We start from the raw sequence: 21,309 nt of genomic DNA on the forward strand, positions 1-21,309 counted from the left end.
AAACTTCATGCAATGAAATTTTGAAACGTCTATAATTTTTAAATATAAATAATTTCCACATACTAGTGAATAAATATAAATTCAGTAACTGTACCATGATTATTATTATTATTAAGAGTTTAAGAATTTAAGAGTTTAAGAATTATTATTATTATTGTCTCCAGGGAGTCAGGGACTCGTTGAGAGAGGCCATATACTACACACACCAGCTATCATACTTAAGCACTGCTTGCACTCGCAACATCTAATGGCAATCCATTCCAATCATGTACCACCCTATGAGAGAAAAATCAAGTCCTCACCTCCTTTTTAGTGGCCTTCATTCTCAGCTTTCAAGGATGCCCTCTTGTCCTTCCCCACCCTTTATAAATTGAAAAATTTCATCAATTGAAATAGTGTATGATCCTTTCAGAAGTTTGTAAGTCTCAATCATATCTCCTCTCTTTCTCTTGTCAGCAGACAAGAAGTACACAAATTCTCAATCTGTCTTCATACTCAGTATTCCACAATCCTGATATAATTTTTAAGACTCTCCTTTGTATTCTCTCCAATATATCAGAATCACAACGGAAACCAGGATACCAGACCTGTGCACAATAGTCCAAGTGAGGTCTTATCAAGGCCTTGTAAAGAGGCAAAATAACATCCTTATCTTTTGAGTTGTATTTGCAATCTTTACCACATGACCCCTGAACTTCAACTTCCTATCTATTAACACCCCAAGATCTCTAGCCTCATCAGTTTCTTGGATATCTAATCACGCCAAAGTGAATGACTTTCCATTTACTGACACCCATTTTCCCATGCCCACAATTCCAGCCTATTCAAATCATTCTGCAAGTACTGTATATCAGCAGCATTCCTGATTACCCTACCTATCTTTGCATTATCAGCAAATAGCTGTATGTCATTTGTCAAATCCTGATAATATCATTAATGTACAGATTGAATAACAGTGGACCAAGCACTGATCTGTGTGGTATACCACTAGTTACCTTAAATCTTGCAGACTCCCATCCCCCATATACTACTTTTTGATATCTGTCAGTCAGCCATCCTCTTATCCATGCTAATATTCTATAACGTAGACCCATTTTCTCCAATTTATGCAGCAGTCTGTCATGCTATAATCTGTCAAAAGCCTTAGCAAAATCCAAAAGTATCATGGTGTATCCAGTCCCCTTGTCTAGTTCAAAGTAAACCCATGTTGTTCATTGCAAAGTCAACCTATTTGCTGTCAACCCATTTCTGAATGTGAGCCCTATCATAATTTACAGAATATCTCAATGTACAGTTTGCTTACATGCTAGCTGCCATTTAAGTCAACCGAAAAAACAAACTAAGCATAGGCCCATGAAATTTTAGTTCAAATAGTTTACTGTTTAACTTTTCATTATAAGTTAAACAGTAAACACTTTGCTTTTATTGAGGTCTGTTTCAGCATGAAGATTTAATTCCTATGAAGTCAAGAGGTATCAAAGAGAAGCAATATCAGCAATATCAAGCCCACTATTTTTATATTTTTTTTTTACATAGTCCAGAAGATAAATCAGATAGAAGTCAGATAGTTGAGCAGAATCAGGAGCTGCATAAAAAATGCTATGGATGGTATATAGGGAGAGAAGTGATCAGCGAGCTCACAAGCAATACAAGGCAACCAGCATAGCAAGAAACATGAAATCAGATTATGAAAAAGACATTAGCTGAAAAGGCCACTGGAAATCCAAGAGTTCTTTCACTATGTGAAAAGTAAAAGGAAAATGATGATGAAAGGATAACTTTTGTAACTTCTGATGATAATGAGGCAACAGAAGCAGATAAAATGGATGAATTACTGAGGCCACTTTGCAAAGGAATCATCCAAAAGAAGATATTTCTTTGACAGATGTGACAGGAACTGATGATGCAGGAAAAGTGAATGTCGAGTATGAGGAAAGATGAGAAGATGTAAATTGCAGAGTCTAGTGGACAGGAGGAAGAGGGGAAATATGATAGAGATTTACAAGTTGGTAAGGGGTTGTTATAGGATCGATGGAGAAGTTCTACAGAAAATAGTGGGAGATCAGCGGAGAACCAGAGGCATTCCTGAAAACTGCAAAAGAGGGTGTGAGAGGCAGGTTTTTTTCGTGCAGAGTTGTAAATGATTGGAATGCCTTGCCTGAGAGTGTGGTGTCTGCAAGGAGTTTGAGTGTGTTTAAGACAAGGTATGATGAGTTGTGTGTGTGTGTGTGTGTGTGTGTGTGTGTGTGTGTGTGTGTGTGTGTGTGTGTGTGTGTGTGTGTGTGTGTGTGTGTGTGTGTGAGAGAGAGAGATAAAAGGCCCTCCCAGGTGAGTCTTTGACTCCATGAGGTCTTGGGGTAGTAAGAGTAATAATAGTAAAAGAGATGGATGAATTGGAAGTACAAATGAATTGGAATCTCAATGCAAATACAACCATAGGATTAGATGGGATATCAGCTCCTGTATTTATGAGACAGTGCAAAGGAATTGGCATTCCTTTAACTATGCTCTTTAACTTAAGACTCAGCACCGATAAAATCCCAAGGGAGGGTCAAGACAGCTGAATAGTTCTGTTACATTGAAGAGGCTTAAAGACTGAAGTAACAAGTTATTATTATTCCTGACACCTCCAAGGAGTCCGAAGACTCATCGTGGGAGGACACCTACAACTGTCTCAACCACTACACCGAACCTCTACTACGAATCATCTCCATCAACGCCATCTACTGTCAACCTCCTCCACCACCGCCACAACTAGTATGCTATCTCTGTAAATTGCGTGTGTTCTGATAAACAATATTGCAGGAGTTTTGTTAAAAGGTACTGCAAAAGTTGGTCAAGGTAGAATTCAGGAATTGGGTGAATAATAATATGATACTCTATGGCAATGGCAGCAGGATGGTTTTGTGAAGGGTATAATCTTGCTTTTAACATCCAAGTAATCTTTTTATACTATTTAACTCATTTTGCAATATGCCCTCTTTGAACTTCAACTTGCTATATCTCCCAAAAATCCATAGCATCATTAATTTTCTTCAATCCAATTCTATCAATGTAGTACACTGCTTATAATCTTTTTGTTCCAAAGTGCCCACCCAAGCATTATGTTTTACCATATAAACTAGCAAACATTATCTTATGTCCACACTGTCAGTCTATTTTAATCATCCTTACTATTTCTACATCATCTTTATGAACTATTGACCTACCCACCTAGTTTTGCATTAACAACAAATGACTAATATTTGATACTTCTTCTCAAATTACTTACTATATATTATTAATGTACAAATTAAATAGCAGCAGCCCAAGTATAGAGCCTTACAGCACACTATTGACCATGTACCTTTTCCTAGGTCTAGCTCTCCATATACTATTCTATGATGCCTGTTCATCAGCTACTCTTTTATCCACATCACAACCTTCCAACCTAACTGATTTGCCCCAATTTATGTAAGAAAGTTCAGTGCAGTATGTTACCAAATGCCTTGTAAAGTTCAATAGTTCTATGCTGTAGTAATTTCCTTTAACAAATTTTATTGTAGACAGTGAGTAAATTACAAAGAAAGACCAACTATTCACAGAACTGTACTGCACTCTGCAGAGTATCATATTCATATTCTCCTATTTGACCAACTTCTCCAATATCATAGCCACCATTCCTGACATAGTAATCTGTCTATAATTTGCTACCTTTGTCTTTGCATCTATTTTATGCAAACAGAACTATTTTGCCCTCACTTTGGTATAAAATAGCAGAGCCATTTTATGTCTGGTATTTTAACATTTATCATTTACCTAGGATCCAAAGAACAACTTGAAGAATTTTTACATGCTACTGATCAGTTATATCTGTGTACCCAATTTAGAGTGGAAGAAGAAGAATACAGATCCCCTCCCATTTCTGGACATACTCCTCAGGATTTCTAATGCAGACAAGGAAATGTTTAGACAGTTGAGTTTGGCAAGTGCAAGAAAAATGATTGTTATGGGAGATTTTAACTACAGTAGTATAAACTGGGGAGAGGAAGATGCATGTAGCAATAAGGGAATGGAATTTCTAGAATTCTTGAGGGACAAATGTCTTAGGCAACATGTAATAGAGGGAATAAGAGGTTCAAGACTTTTGGATTTGGTTATAGAATCAGAAGAGTTGATAATAACTGAAATGACATCTCTCTCTCCCACCAGTTGGAGAGAGTGACCATATGGGACTTGGAAAATGAATAGACATGCAGGAGTATCAAAGAGACAGGAACGTATGTGGAATTATAAGGCAGGTGATTATAATAGTCTAAGACATCAACTAAGGGAAGTTTCATGGAGGGAGGAATTGGAAGGCCAGGATATCATTAGTCATAGGAAATTATGAAAGAATATTTGTTAGCAGCAATGGTAAGTTGTATACCACGAGTGAACAAGAGGACACAATTTGGAGTAAAGTGGATGACAAACAATATTAAACAGGAATTGCATGCGAAAAAGAGGCTGTGGAAGAGATAAGGAGACAGGTGAAGAGAAGATGCATGGAGTATAAGACACAGGCCAGAAGACTGACTAGTATGGTAAGGAAGGTGAAACTGGAATATGAAAAGAGACTGTTCCCAAGATGCAAAAAAATCCTAGGGAAATTTTTAGCTATTTGGCCAGTAGGAGAAGAAATGATTGTGAAAGAATGACATTGAAAGATAAAAATGGGAATAGAGTCTGATGCAGAGGACACAGTGGAATTGTTCAATGAACACTTTTTTTGGTGTATTTCATCCTGGAAAAGTATATTTTAATACTAGAGGGATAGGACAGGTTTGAGGTTTAGAGGTGCAGGAGGAGAGAGTGTTCCAAATACTGAGTACTCTGGATGTCAGTAAAGCTGTGGGATTTGATGGTATTTCACCACGAGTTTTGAGAGAATATGCTAAAGAACAGACAGTTCCTTTGACCTGGCTTTTCAATGAAAGTCTGGCTATGGGAAAAGTGCCAGGGAATGGAAGGAAGGTAAGATAGTGCCATTGCATAAGGGCGGTAGCAGACTGGAAGTGTCTAATTATAAGTTGGCTTGTGTGTCATCAGTAGTTGTTAAGATCTCGGAGAAATTAGTTAGGGCCCGTGTACAACATTGGGCAGATGAGGGTAAAGTCAACATGAATTTGTGAAGGATGCTCTTGTTTTAGTAATATACTAGTCATTTATAATAAAGTTACAAGAGCAATAGATGAGGGAAAAGCATATACTGCCATTTTCTTAGACGTAGCGAAGGCATTTGACAGGGTGCCACATGATAAGCTGATATTTAAGTTGCAGCACATAGGTCTGGATGTCATATTGGTCAAATGGATTCAAAATTGGCTGTCCAATAGGTATCAGAGAGTTGTGTATGGTGGGGCAGTTTCAAGGAAGCAGAGGGTTACAAGTGGGGTCCCACAGGACTCAGTACTGGGACCTATATTGTTTAACCTTTATATCAATTCAATGACATTGTCAGTGGATTGCAAGGGGATATTCAGTTGTTTGCAGATGATGCGAAGCTGGGAAGGATTATTAGTAATAGTGCAGATGCGGCAGCCCTGCAAGAGGATTTGAATAAGCTAGATAGATGAGCAAATGAATGGGGGGTATTCGTTTAATGCAGCAAATTGTAAGGTCTTGAGGTTTGGGAAACATCGATGGGACACTGCATACTCTATGGGAGGAGTGATACTGGAGGAAGTAGGGGAGACAAGAGATCTGGGGTTGATGTTTGATAGAAGCCTGAAATTCAGGGGACATATTGCAAAGGTGGTGAAGGTAACACACAGGATTGCTGCAATAATGAGAAGGATGCTGACCTGCAGAGATAAAACAGTTATCATTCTGTTGTATATGACCCTGATCAGACCACACTTGGACTATTGTTGTCAGATTTGGTCCCCAGGATTTGAAGGGGATAAATTAACTGTGGAAAGGGTACAAAGGTGGATAACAAAGATGGTTTCAGGACTGTACAATGATAGTTATGAGGATCGGCTGAGGGAATATGGACTGCAGAGTTTGGTGGATAGAAGAAGGAGAGGTGATATGATTGAGACTTTTAAACTGTTGAGAGGTGGTTACAGGGTTGACACTGGGGAGTTCTTTCACTTGGTTGAATAGCAGGAAGGAGTGATGACAAGAGGACATCCCTGGAAGTTACGAAAGGAAACTGTGAGCAAGAGGGCGAGGAGTGGTTTCTTTGCATGGAGGGTGGTTGAGCCATGGACTGCATTGCCTGATGGAGTGGTGAGAACGAGAACAGTCAATGAGTTCAAGGAGTGGTATGATAGACTTTGTGTTTCTTAGGAAGGACCTCCCACGATGAGTCTTTTGACTCCATGGAGGCCTGAATAATAATAATAATAATAATAATATGTGACCATGTCAATGTCAGGAAGTCAGTTCAATCTTGGTGATACCTACATGTCACTTCTTACCAACCAGCCTATAAAAAGAGGCATAATGAGACTATGTGCAAAGGATTCAACATCACAAATGATGAAGAGAAATCAAGAACTATAACTTATTGGTATAACCCCCATCACAAAATGTTTATGAACAGAAAAACATATACAGTTGATCCTTGAACAACATGGGTCCACTTATACACTGATTTTTTTCAATATATTGGAATGTTTACTTGAATATTTGTTGGTGTGGTTGGCAGTGGTTAGCATATCCACTCTCCAGCCAAAAGGCTGGGGGGGTTCGAATCCCGCTGTGGGCACGGATGTTTGTGATTGTCTGTGAAAGTGGTGGTGGTTGGTAGTACATGGCGTTGGTGTATGTGATGTGGTTCGCTGTAGCTGGTGGAGACAGAGTTGCATAGTAGGTGTCCTCCCTCAATGAATCTTTAGATTCCCTGGTGGTGTCACATAATAATATTTTTTTGGAGATTTGTGGCAATTTGAAAGAACTTGCAGACAAACTGAGTAACCCAGAAATATCGAAAAAATTAAGAAAAAGTTAGGTATGTTATGAATGCATAAAATATATGTAGATGCTAGTCTATTTTATCGTTTACTGCATAAAATCTACACAAATCTATTATTATAAAAAGTTCAAATTTACCAAAACTTATGGACACAAACACTTATAGACAATACATGGCACCATTCACAATAAAGAGAAATGTAAACAACATAAAGATGCAGTATTAAATCATAACTGCAGAAAATTAACTGTTATTAATTAGTTAAATTTAATTAATTAGAACCAAATCAATTTTATAATGATTTTTTCATTAGTGTATAAGCTAGGCCACTATGAAGCAACTGTATTGATTACACTAGGCAACCATAAAGCAATCAAATTACTGCTGCTTCATTATCAATGCATGAATCATTATAACTGTAAATACATATGAATTTCTTCATTTTACCTTTTAATTTTTGATGTCTACTGGTAGTAATATGTATAACATCTACAGTGTTTTGTATCATATAAGACAATAGTGATGCAGGTACTGACAGACAGATGATTAATCTTGTAAACGGACAATGTAAACTTACCGTATTGATAAATGCAGTACGGTACTGTAAATGTATTTTCTCTTCCTTATAATTTTCTTAATAACATTTTCTTTTCTCTAGCTTACTGTATTGAAAGAATACAGATATAATACATATAAGTATTATTGATGGGAGTTGTGGTGGTCTCCTATAATCCAGCTGCTTGGAGGCTTGAAATGGCAGATGGTTTGCGGACTGGAGTCCTGTTTCGCGATGTTCTTGTGTCGAATATATGTCAGCACTAAGCATGGCATCAATATGGTGAATTGGGGAGAACTAGGAGCTGAGAAGTGAACTGGCCCAGGACGGAAACATAGCAGGCAAAAGCTTCCACATCATGCAATAGGCATTGAGTGAGAACTAGTTCAATAAAACCGGACCCAGTTCTTTTTTGCAAAAACAGGTGTGACTAGTGGTGTGCCACAAGGTTCAACTGCTGGGACCTTTGCTGTTTAATTTGTACATAAATAATATAAGATATAACCTGAAAGGAAATATTCAGTTGTTTTCTGATAATGCAAAATTAGGTACAGTAATAGTTAATCAAGATGATGTGAAGAGCTTGTAGGACGATTTAAATAGGCTACCAGTATAAGCAAAAGTTAATGGTTGTCAGTTTAATGTCGATAAATGTAAATTTATGCACTTTGGGATAAATAGATCACAAGCCGTTTATCACATTGATGAGACTATACTCCAGGAAATATATGAAGCTAGAGATTTAGGGGGGGAGGTAGACAGAGAGTTAAAGTTTAGAAGATATATTTCTAAGGTAGCACATAAGATTACTTGGCTAGTGAAAAACACATTAATAACTAGAGATAAGAAAGTTGTAATTCCTCTTTATAAGGCCTCGATACTTCCACATCCGGATTACTGTGCTCAAGTATGGTCCCCTATGTTTCTTGAGGATGGAAATAGTGGAGAAGATTCAGAGGCGAGTGACCTGTGGAATGTGCCCTATGAGGATAGATTAAAGATGTGTGGATTGCAGACATTGGTTGATAGGAGAAAAAGAAGGGATATGATAGAAACATTTAAGTTGCTTAAAGAGTATTATAAGACAGATGCAAGAGAAATGTTTCACCACTTGGCTAGAGGGACAAGAACAAGGGGTCATCCCTGGAAGTTGAATAAAGGTGTGTTCAGTAGTGGTGCGAGGACTAGATTTTTTGCTTGGTGAATGAGCAGAATGAGTTGCCACAGTCAGTTGTGAGTGCTTTGTCTGTTAATGGGCTCGAAGGGAGGTATGATAGATTGTGTGGATGAGTCTTCAGACTCCATGGAGATGCCTGTATAATAATCATAATAAAAGTATATAATACATATAACATACAAAATGTGTTAATCGACTACTTATGTTATTAGTAAGGCTTCCAATCAACAATAGACTATTAGTAGTTAAGTTTCTGGGGAGTCAAAAGATATGAATTTTCGACTGTGTGCATCATTCAAGGGTCAACTGTATATTAAAAAAAAAAATTTCAAATCTCCCAGGAAAGCATAATCTAAACAGGACACCAAGGAACAAACAATGCCACATATTCAACACATGATATAGAACAGTGATGATTTCAAAGTACGAGGGTGGTCTGAAAAGTTCTCGGCCTCAACCACGGATGGCAACACTATCGGCAAGATTTTTTTTTCTAAGTTGATATGTCTGTCATAAGCATCCATGTGAAATTCTGTGCAAGTCATTCTATCAAGTAGCTTATCAAGTTGTTTTATACAGCTGTCTGAGGCAAAAGTGTTGTCTTGAATCTTATCCATTTCAAGAATCCCTTGAAATGGATAAAATTGAGTATCATGCAGTTATAAAATTCTTTGTAAAAGAAGTTTAACACCAAAAGAAATTCATTCGATGTTCATAAACGTTTATATACACTCTTCTCTTTGTTTACGACAATTAAGAAATGGGCTGCCAATTTTAAATGCAGCCGTACCAGCCTTGAAGATGATTCACATGAAGGACGTCCAAAAAAGTGTAACAACAGCAGAAATCATTGATCAAGTGCACGATATGGTATTGGATGACAAAGCGCATGAAATTTCTAAAACTATAGGCATTTCAAAAGAATGTTAGGATATATTTTGCATGAAGAATTGCAAACAAAAAAGCTTTGCGTAAGATGGGTGCCGCGGTTGCTCACAGCAGATCAAAAATGCATTGGCATGAAAATCTCTGAACAGTGCTTGGTGCATATTAACAAAAATAAAACTGATTTTATGTGTCAATTTATTACTATGGATGAGATTTGGATTCACTAATACACACCAGAATCCAAACAGCAGTCAAAACAATGGACAGAAGCCAGTTGTTCAGCACCAAAGAAGACAAAGTCGGTTCTATCAGCAGGAGAAGTCATGGCATTGGTGTTTTGGGATGCTAAAGGGATGTTTGTTAATTATCTTGAAAAGGGTAAAACAATAACCAGGGAATATTATTCCGATCTTTTAACTAGACTAGATGAAAAAAAATTCATCATCTTTCATGAGGACAATGCACCTGCCCACAGAGACGATAGAAAAATTAAGGGATCTGCACTATGAATTGTTGGAACATCCACCCTATTCCCCAGATTTGGCTCCCTCTGACTTCTATCTCTTCCCAAAACTAAAACTCTTCCTCGCTGGTCAGCATTTTTCTTTGAATCAAAAGGTGATTGCAGCTGTAAGGGGTATTTTGCAAATCTTACTGAGAACCACTACAGGGAAGGGATAATAGCACTGGAGCATTGCTGGAATAAATGTATCAGTCTTAAGGAAGATTATGTTGAAAAATAAAAATAATTTTGAAATTATAAATTTGTTTTTTTATTGTTAGGCCAAACTTTTCAGACCACCCTCGTAGTATGATATAAAAAGTAGCTTTCACTCCATGCGACATTTTTATGTCCACTCTAAGAAAATCTGGGGATTTAGAAAATGCACTGTTCATATAGTAATTATTATGTAGACCAAACTGGCCATCTGAGAGAAGGTCCATATGAGAAAACACACAAAAGATGTCGAGAAGGTCCATATGAAAAGACATCCAAGATCTTGAGAAGTCAGGCCACACTTCTGCTTAGCAACAAGAAGGCTTCCTAATTGTTATTTTATACATCTCTATTCAGTGTAACAAAATTAAGATCTTATATTAAACCTTATCATGTAATTTTTTTTTTTATTAAAATCCAGACCATATATGGAATTAGAGTCTGTCAGGCAATCCACATTTCCAAACAAGTACCTCATGATCACTCTCACTCAGTGTTGCCAATTTCGCTCTTTTGGAGCTAGATCTAGCCCTTTTTTTTTCTTTCCTAGCTTCAAAAATTTTAATCTAGCACCTAGTTCCAAATCTAGCTCCTTCAGAACTAGTTTCAGCTCTTTTTAGTTGTTTTTATAACTTACTGTTAAAGAAATTGTTTTAAAAGTTTTCCAGATGTTCGCATTTGATAAGGAATTGCATCGTACGTTTGGTGTGAGCATCGTGCATGTTTCAAACATATGATGACGGCAATCAGTCACATGGCCCAACAGTCTGCCATTTTGTCACCTTAAAGTTGATAGCACTGCTACAAGTTAGTCTTTGCACAGTGTTCTGGTTGGTAGTTACGATAGCGAGTGGGAAGTTTTCAAAGACTGATCATAATTTGTTACAGTAATTGTATACCCTTCTTCAAAAATGAGCAAAGAGAAAAATAAAGCTTACAAACAAAAATTTAGGAGGGAGTGGTTGCAAATGGGAATGTTTAGTAAATGGTTGTGTGAAGTTCCTGGTGATGCTACAAAAGGCCATTGTAAGTTTTGCAGATGTGATATAGCTGCTAAATATTGTCAGCTTGTAAAGCATAGCGAAACTAAGAAACATCTTGCTGCAGTTCCATATAAGGCTGTTCCTATTACAAATATGCTTGTGAAAAACTCTGATGAGACCACGAACTTTGAAGATAGGCTAGCATTATTTCTTTGTTGTCACACATCATTCAACAGTTGCGATCATCTAGATCTTTGCAAAAATATCATTCCAGACAGTCAAATTATGCCAAAGGTAAAATGCACCGAACTAAGTGCTCTGCAATTGTAAAGAATATTCTAAATGAGCATTTTGAAGAAGATCTAATTGCAGACATTGGAGATGAAAATTTCAGCTTGCTAATAGACGAATTGAATGATATCACAGTGAATAAGATTTTAGGAATGGCCATCATTTATTATAGCAAGAAATTCAACAAAATTATGCATACATTTCTGAGCATGGTGGTTCTAGAAAAGTGTGATGCTAGTGGTATTGTGGCTGCACTGAAAAAAGAGCTCTCGACCAAGAAACTGGACATTAAAAATCTCATTGCAATTAGTACAGACAACGGCAGTACTAATTATTATGGTTGGTGGTGTCAATAATGGCGTTTATGAACAACTGAAGGTATACATTTCCTCCTTAATTTTAATTAAATGTGTATGCCATTTATTACAACTGGCAATGTCTTACACTTGTGCAGAATTTCTTCTTCAAGACAAGCAGCATACAAAGAACTGTATCAAACTATCAACGAAAATGATGCTCCTCTGAAAATTGTAAAGCAATTGTGCAACAAGGTGGCTCTCCTTTGAACCTGCAGTAGACAGAATTCTCAGCCAGTGGTTGGAAAAAAAAACTCACTTCGAAGTTGTGAATATGACTGAGAAATGTTACAAAGCTCAAATTTTGTGGGAGATGTACAAAAATGAAAGGAATCTGTTGTACCTTTTATTTTTTGCATTCTGTTCTAGTTCAAGTTCAGCAAGTTAACAAAATTTTTGAATCTAACAATGCAGATAAGATGGTATTATTTGAAGACCTTTCTCATTTGATTTGTTCTATTGCTAATATGATAGTGCTACCATCATCCACAGTCGACCCTTTAGAGTCAGAGATTGATGACTATTTGGATCCCAATCCAAATAGTCATCAGCTAAATCTTAAATCTTGGTTACAGATTTGAAAGAAAAATTTCAGAGTTGATGATACAAAAGAAAACAATGCAAAATGATGAGCGAATTCTTAGAAGTAGAGCAAGACAGTTTCTTCTTGATCTCTTCAAACAGCTTAAGCAAAGGTTGCCTGGAAACTTGAATATTTTAAGAATGATGTCGTCTTTTTCTGTTGACAATACCCTAAAACATATAAAAGAACCTGTTACTCCCATCTTAGAAATAATGCTGAAAACAGAAAAAGATGTTGCTGCTGCTGAATACCAGTACAATACTACCCACTGAAATAAATGGTCAAATATAGAAAACACTGAGCTATTCTGGACTGAAGTAAGAGAATATAAAGATGCATCTGGAATGAATCCATTTAAAGAAATTGCTCAGTGTGCAATAAATTTATTAATACTGCCAAATTCTAATGTGGAAATTGAACGAATTTTTAGTTCCATGAATGTAGTTAAAACTAAATTAAGAAACATGATGATGGAATTGCCAGGTGCTGACAGCAATTTTGTCAGTCAAGTATGACCTAAGGTGTAACAACAAGTGCTGTACAGACTATCATTTACCAGCTTCTACACTGAGTAATATTGGAACAATGGCCACATATAATAAAGCTGAAAATCTAAGTGAAAAAGTGGGTGAATTAAGTGCAGAAGACCGATGGAAGATGTATTTAGCCACTTATATGCAAGTGTCATTTCAACTAGAATAAAGTAAATAACTTAAAAGTATCAGCTACTACTTTTAAAATTTTAGCTTCAAATTTTTATTTTTAACTCCTTTTTATCTCTTTTCTTTTTAAGATTTAACTGTTTTTAGTCATTTTCATTTGGCAACACTAGTCTCACCAACTGGTGGCAATGTTAATACCTCATTTGTATTGCCACATTTGGTGATAACTTCACAAAGTATAGTTGGTAATACAACTATACTTTGTGAAGTTATCACCAAATGTGGCAATACACATTTCAACATGCATTTGAATGATACAGCATGCATGGTGCCAAGAGTTATGTTCTGACACCATTATGAACAGAAAATGGTGTCGAAACATGTTTTGATACTATTGTTTGAATATGATCAGTTTCTCCAATTTTAACATAATTAACAAAAGGAACACAAAACTAGTAGAGCAAAAAATGCCGTTTTCTTCTCTTTTATCTGTAGTTTGTATTTTAATTATTAGTATTACATTTTTATTATTACATCCTCCATGGAGTCAGCAGATAATACAGCATGCATGCATGCTGTATCATTCAAATGCATATTGAAATGTGTATTGCTACTGTGGAGGTTCATTCAACTGACAACATATTTATCATACTGAATCTTAAAATCCTTTACACTCCTTGCATTAACAACGTAACGCATTCCATTCACCGACAATTCTTCATGTAAAAAATCTACTCCCCTCTTCACCACACTCTTACATAACTTCCAGGCATGGCCTCTGGATTTTCCTCTCTCACCTTCTATTCTTTTTATAATCCCATCTGGATTAATCCAATAAAATCCTCTTACTAATTTAAATTAGTATCATATCATGTGTTTTCCTCCTTTCCCAAACTCTGCAATCCACATTTCTTCAACCTCTCTCTACAGCCAGCATTCGTAAGTTCTGATATTGTCTTAGTCACTCATCTCTGGACACTCTCCAATGTTTCCACATCACACTGAAAATCAGGTGATCAAATCTGAGCACAATAGTCCAAATGAGGTCTGACCAGTGCTTTATTCAGTGGCACAACACTTCCTTATATCTACATGTTAGAACACTTATCACAGCAACACCACGACATGCAGTCTCTGTCACACTTGCAATATACCTTCTAAACTTCAGTCTACTGTCAACTATCACTCCCAAATCTCATCCACTTTCTGCATTACAGCACTGTCAATATAGTATACAGCCTTGTATTTCTGCACTCCAAAATGCAACACCTTGCACTTGTTAACATTAAAACTACAACCCCACTCCTTTTGTCAAAGTCAAAAGTCTATTCAAATCTTCCTGAAGAGAATTAACATCAGTAGTGATTATTCTCCCCAACTTTGCATCATCAGCAGCAAACAACCTGAAGATCCCCAGTCATTCCACATGATATATCATTTACAAGCAAGCTAAACAGTAGATGCCCAAGAACAGAATCTTGGGCATGCCACTGGTTACCCTTCTTTTTTGAGAAACTTCTCCATCATATACAACTTGCTGGTGTCATTCAGACAGTCACCAATCCATCTAACCAATTACATCTATTTCCACCCTCTCCAACTTGTACACCAACTTATCATGTGGTAATCTATCAAATGCTTTTGCAAAGTCCAAGAACATCACTGTATATGATTGTCACTTATCTACCACACTCAACTATCCCGCATATTGAGGCCATTTAACTACAGAACTTCCCATAATCACCAACCTTATAATTCTAAATATATCCCTTTTTTGGCAGTAACCTTTTCTTGTTTCACTACTTTCCAAACAAGTACCTCATGATCACTCTTACCAACTGGTAGCAGTGTTAATACCTCATTAACAACTATACTTTGTGAAGTTATCACCAAAAACCCAAAACACGAATAGTTGCTTCAATCACATACTGCATAAGATACGAGGGTTGTTTGAAAAGTTTGATAAAAAAATAAGTTAAAAATATTCCATTGCTGAGATTTTTTCAAAATAAATTTCCATTTTTTTTTGGAAAAAATCACCTTTATTTCACAACATAGTCTCCATCGAGGTCTACACATTTGGTCCAGTGAGTTTCCAATTTTTTCATCCCATCTAAAAAAGTAGTATTTGTCAAATTGTGCAAAACAGTCGTTGACAGCCTTGATGACATCCTTGTTCAAAGAAAAATTTTTCCCACCAAGCCAAATTTCTAAGTTTGAGAACAAGAAGAAGTCACACGAGGCCAAGTCCAGAGAATCCGGTGGATGTGGAACCAATTTGAATCTCAATGCAATTTTGCCATTGCAATGGCTGATGTGTGGGACGGTGCATTGTCTTGATGAAAGATTACTTTTTTGTGTGCCAATCTTAGCCGTTTTTAATTCAGTTCTTCTTTTAAATAGTCCAACAATGACGCATAATAGACTCCTGTTATTGTCGTGCCCTTTTCCAAATAGTCTATCATGATAATTCCTTGGGAATCCCAAAAAACAGTGGCCATTACCTTCCCAGCTGACAAAGTGGTCTTCGCTTTTTTTGGTGCTCTTTCACCGGGCACTGTCCACTCTTTTGACTGCTGCTTGGACTCAGGTGTGTAGTGGTGGATCCAAGTTTCATCTACAGTCATTAATAGATGCAAAAAATCCTGCAAAATATGATTAAATATCAGCAAACACTGCGTTGAAATGTCTTTTCGCACGCATTTTTGATCGACAGTCAACAATGGCAGCATCCATCAAATCCACAGCTTTTCCTGTGCAATTTTTCATGCAGGATATTATATACCCATTCAGTTGAGATGTCTACAATCTCAGCAATCTCATGCACTTTCACTTGGCAGTCTTCCATAACAACACTGTGGATTTTTGTCAATCATTTCCTTCGTAGTGATGTCAGTCAGGCATCCGGAGCGTGCTTCATCTTCGATGGACTTATGACCACGTTTAAACTCATTTATCCAAAAATAAATAATCTTTAATGCTGGTGCAGAGTCCCCATGAATTGCATCTAACTCGGCTTTGATCTGCATGGCCATCTACTTCTTCAAATAAAAGTGTTTATCACTGCACGAAACTTGTTTTTCTCCATTTTTAAGAAAAATGCAAACACAGTCATTTTAAATGTTCGCTAAACGAGAACTGCGCGTCGCATGCCTAAAATTTGCCAGGGGTCATGAAAAAGATGATGCGTGCTGACACTGGTATGAATGAATGAACAAATTGTGTCGCCATTTATTGGAAATTTACCAAACTTTTCAAGCAACCCTCATATTTATTACTCAGAAATTCAACAAGCTCACTTTCCTTGTTTCCATACACCATCTACTTCCATTCTTAATATTCCTGTAACTAAAGTCTCCCATCAGGATTACCTTCTTTTTACATACAACCAATTTGCCTAAACATATCACATGTGAGGTTGAAGACTCACATCTTCAACCTCATATCCATCTTCCTAATGTCATACAACCAGTTTAGCTGTGCTATCCTATTTCACAAGTATCCTTTATTCATTAGCTACATTAACTTCTTTATTCAGTATCTTCTCAGCAAACAATAGTCTTTGTAAATGCCCAGCACCAAATCGATTCAAATGCAATCCATCAACTTTAAACCAATCCAATTTTCTTTCAAATTCACTCCACAGATTTACAAACTGAACTCCCTTTGCCTCACACAACTCAGCCATCTTACTATTCATTATCTCTACTCTCCTTCTCAATTCACTATTGTCATATCTAGGCAATATACCTATGAGTTTTCTAACAACACTATTATTCTTTACCTGCCACAATAACTTCCTCAAGTCTCTATCAACATTCTTTTTTCCCCCAACTAAGTTGTGGACATGACTACCACTAATTTTGATGTCCTCTCTTTCCTTCTCTGTAAAACATCTATTGTATAGAACTATGGCACAAGTTTCTCTAAAAACAAGACTACAAAGCATCAGTTATTTGTTTCAATGTTCCTCCTGGTAAAGCATGTTTATTGCACTTTATTAGTCATCACACCTCTAATGACTGAGTCCTCATTGGAATTGAGAAAACATTCGAGAATAAACATATCTTTCAAAGCTGATGTTCGGATTATGTGAAGCACATTAAGAAATGTTTATATATATTTGAATACTGTTGTATAATAGTATTACCATTCACGATTTTCAGTGAATGTTATAGAAATTCTATAACACATAGTAATATAAGGTTCATTTTTTTTTTTTTTTTTTGATCCCAGAATCAATATACCATAATTACAGATAATAATGTGTGTTGAATATTATTATTATTATTATACAGGCACCTCCATGGAGTCCAAAGACTCATCACAGGAGACCCAAACTATCCACACAATTTATTATACTTCTTCTTGAACCAATTAGCAGATAAAGCACTCACAACTGACTCTGGCAACCCATTCCACTCATTCACCACTCTCCAAGCAAATAATCTAGTCCTCCACCCCTACTAAGTACACTTTTATTCAACTTCCAGGGATGAGTCCTTGTTCTTGCCCCTCCAGCCAAGTGCTGAAACATTTCTCCTGCATCAATCCTATAAAGCCCTTTCGGCAACTTAAATGTCTCTATCAAATCCCCTCTTTTGCTCAACCAACTTCTGGAATCTACACACCCTCAATCTATCTTCATAGGGAACATTCCACAGACCACTCACCATGTGGTCACTTGCCTCTGAATCTTCTCCACCACTTCCTCAATCTCAATAAACCCAGGAAACCAGATTTGAGCACAGTAATCCAGATGTGGCCATATCAAGGTCTTATAAAGAGGAATAACAACTTCTTTATCTTTACTTGTACATTCTATCTTTACTTGTTAATGTGTTCTTCAATAGCAAGTAATCTTATGATCTACCTTTGCAACCTCAGCAATATCTCCTATAAACTTTAACTCCATGCATAGAGGCTTAAGCGCTGTGAGGAAAAAATAGCCAAGATTTTAAAAAAGTACAATCTAAACACAGCATTTAAGCCCCACCACAAACTTGCTACCCTTATCCGCTCTACAAAAGATCAGCTCCCTCCTCTCTCAGTGGCTGGAGTCTATAAGGTACCCTGTTCCTGTAAACTGGTGTATACTTTGGACAGACAGGCAGATCAGCCACTATCCGCCTGGAGGAACATAAGTCATACATCTGCAAACATGACTATGGTCAGTCAGGCCTGGCTGACCATGTCTTGGATACAACCCACAGGATCTCATGAAAAAACCATCATGCTCCACCACAGCAAATTCAAAAAAGAGAGATTATTCTTAGAATCAGCAGCAGCTCTCAAAAATCAACTGAATCTCAACAAATATGGTTGCATTAAGCTTCCTAAGATTTGGGAAATGCTTATCACCAGAGGTCCCACTTTACATTCCAGGCCACCTACAACCGCCCTTAGAAGGCGCTCCACCTAGATAGGACTTTAGTGTCACCCACATGGTTGGGCTTAGTATTGTGTGTTATTTGTTTTTATGTTACATTAGTTTTTTTGTAATCCCTGAAGATGTCTCATTTACTGAGACAAAATATATAGGAAGTATTAAATTCTGTTTTAATCCTTTCTGAGTGCTGTATACAATCCATTAAGCCTCCAATATGATGAAAAACTTGAACTCTCTGTCTACCACCACCCCAAAATTTCTAGCTTCATATATTTCCTGGTGTACATTGTACTTCAGGAAATATATGAAGCTGGAGATTTTGGGGTGGTGGTAGACAGAGTTAAATATACGAAGCTAGAGATTCCTGTACTCCAGGAAATATATGAAGCTATGAAGATCCATCAATGTGATACACAGCTTGTAATCTACTTATTCCAAAATGCGTAACTTTACTTACATTTCAGCACATTAAACTGACATCCAGTGACACATTCAGGATTTAATCTTGGGGGGGGGGGGGGTGAGTTGAGTAGACGATTTGAGAATACACACTATGCATTGCATACGAGCTATGACTTAGCAATTGCAGTGATCGCCAATACATGATACCCATGATCTCCTCTGACTTGGCTCGGGCAAACGAGCGCCCAAGTACTACTTCATTCACCTTGCGTTCACAGTGGCCAGCATTCCCGAGAGCTATAGGGTATTCCCACCTTATGTGACTGCTAATTCATAAGTAGCATAGAAATAGAAGACACAACACAACATAATTTTTTTTTAAAAAATGAATTTTAATTAGGAAAGGGCTTTTGGAAATTTTTGTAGTGTTTTTTTTCCTTTTTCTTTTGAGAGTGGGGGAGTGCGCCAATGCTGACATCCATTATCTTTTGCTCATACTGACAGCATATTTATATTGTCCTGCAAGATATTCATATTGCCTTGATTAACCATTACTCTACCTAATATCTAACCACCAATTTTAAATAAGTATTCTATATTTTATTTTGATTTCATTTGAGATTTTTTTTAAACTATGAGCGCATATTTTTGCAAGCAAACTAGTCTTAGTGACATATGGACAATTTAGTGGTCTAAGGCATTATTTGTATCACTGTCCATTGAGCATAGGTTCTTGTTTGGTTGTTTCTGAATTACAGCTAAAGCAACTAATGCCAGCATATTAATTGCATGAATTCTACTAGTTGGGGCATGTATTCTATCTATCTATCTATCTCAATGGCTTTAACAGGCCTTTAAGGCCCACAACCTTCCAAGCATGCTTGGATTTCGTAACCGAAATACGAGGATAGAATGGTCACTCCTATGCCTCAAGGTATTCTTGGCTGTATCCCTGTGTGTTCAAGGGGCCGGTTTGCCTGCTTGCGGGATGAAAAACACCAGATAAACTGGCGGAAAAAACCCTACTGCCCGCGCCCAAGACCGGCTAACTTGGCTATGACTGAGGAAGATCCTTCAGCTCCTCACGTCTCCGACGGGAATCGAACCTAGGACACTCCTTCCCCAGGCATATGGTTGCGAAGCGCAAAGCCACTAGGCTAACCGCGCGGACTGGGGCATGTATTGCACAATGAAAAACCAAATTTTCCAAGAGGAAAAAATCATCTAACTCCATATGAGAAGACTGACTGACTCACTTTCAGTATCAAATGGACTTATATATATATATATATATATTTGTAGACTCAGCAATATACAGCTGAATACAGGATACTATAGAACTACATGAAACATTTACATTATCAATAATTTCCTATTGACAATTTTCCTCTGAATTAGTCTGTTATCCATCAGGATTTCAATACTGTCAGAACTTATAGTTCAATCTTTTAAGGCACTTCTGACTGCATCCTAGATCCTGGTCGTCCTCTGGATCTTTTTCCTGCTATATTAACATTAATTACCTGCTTTGCTCACCTTTTCTCTGACATTCTGCTTACACATTCCTAAATGTTAATAACAGGAAGGTAACTTTCTAATATTTTTGTTTTTAAAACATTTCTTCCACTGATGTCATCTTTTCACTCCCCTACTGTTATCCTGAACTCTCAAATCTGTGGTCTCTAGTTTTTCATCAAATGTTCTTCTAACCTAGCTCTCAGATCCATAAGATAAAACTGGTATCAACTCTATCTTTTATACATACAGTTTAGTGTTTTGACTAATTTCCTTTTTCTTCCAAATTTATTTGTTCGACTCCCCATCACACTAGTTTAGGTTATTCTATTTAATTTGACACTTTCACTAATAATGTGCCTAAATAGCTGAAATGTTTTACTTCTTCTATAGATTTTTCCATTCAAAATGCAGCTGATGTTTTCAATGTTCTTGCTTATTTTCAGTGTCAGTACTGCTGATTTTCATGAAGAATTTGTTATAGCAATTATTCAATTTAGTTAAGAAATCTCACAGACTTGTACTAGATTTATATAGGAGTACAGCATCACCTGTATAAAGTATAGAGCTGAGATTAACATTTCTAATTTTGATATCAGGTTTAATGCCATGTTTGTGAAATGACCTGCAAGAACATGCTGTTGTGAAAAGTATACACTGCTTTATACACTTATAGTAGTTTATACACTGCTACAATGTTGTACAACATTATCATTGGCTAGTTCATTAAGAGGTATGCATGACCTTTACTGAACCTATGCATAAAACATTTGTAAACTACTTGGCTGTCACTCCTCATCCTCTGAACTACTGCTCCTGCATCATGTACTGGGAAGAAGCATTTCT

General features: G+C 36.9%; 1 protein-coding gene and 1 pseudogene across 1 annotated transcript in view; one reads left to right on the plus strand and one right to left on the minus strand.

Moving 5' to 3' along the window:
- LOC150106633 (cGMP-dependent 3',5'-cyclic phosphodiesterase-like) overlaps positions 1-21,309 on the minus strand; it is a 302,619-nt gene that overhangs the window by 138,091 nt on the left and 143,219 nt on the right. The gene's annotated exons all lie outside the window — the stretch shown is intronic.
- Positions 7,648-7,910, plus strand: LOC150106634 (signal recognition particle RNA; annotated as a pseudogene).

The sequence above is a fragment of the Typopeltis vanoorti genome, chromosome 5 (assembly GCF_054136105.1).
Source record: "Typopeltis vanoorti isolate ZY-2024b chromosome 5, IOZ_Tvanoo_1.0, whole genome shotgun sequence".
NCBI lineage: Eukaryota > Metazoa > Arthropoda > Arachnida > Uropygi > Thelyphonidae > Typopeltis > Typopeltis vanoorti.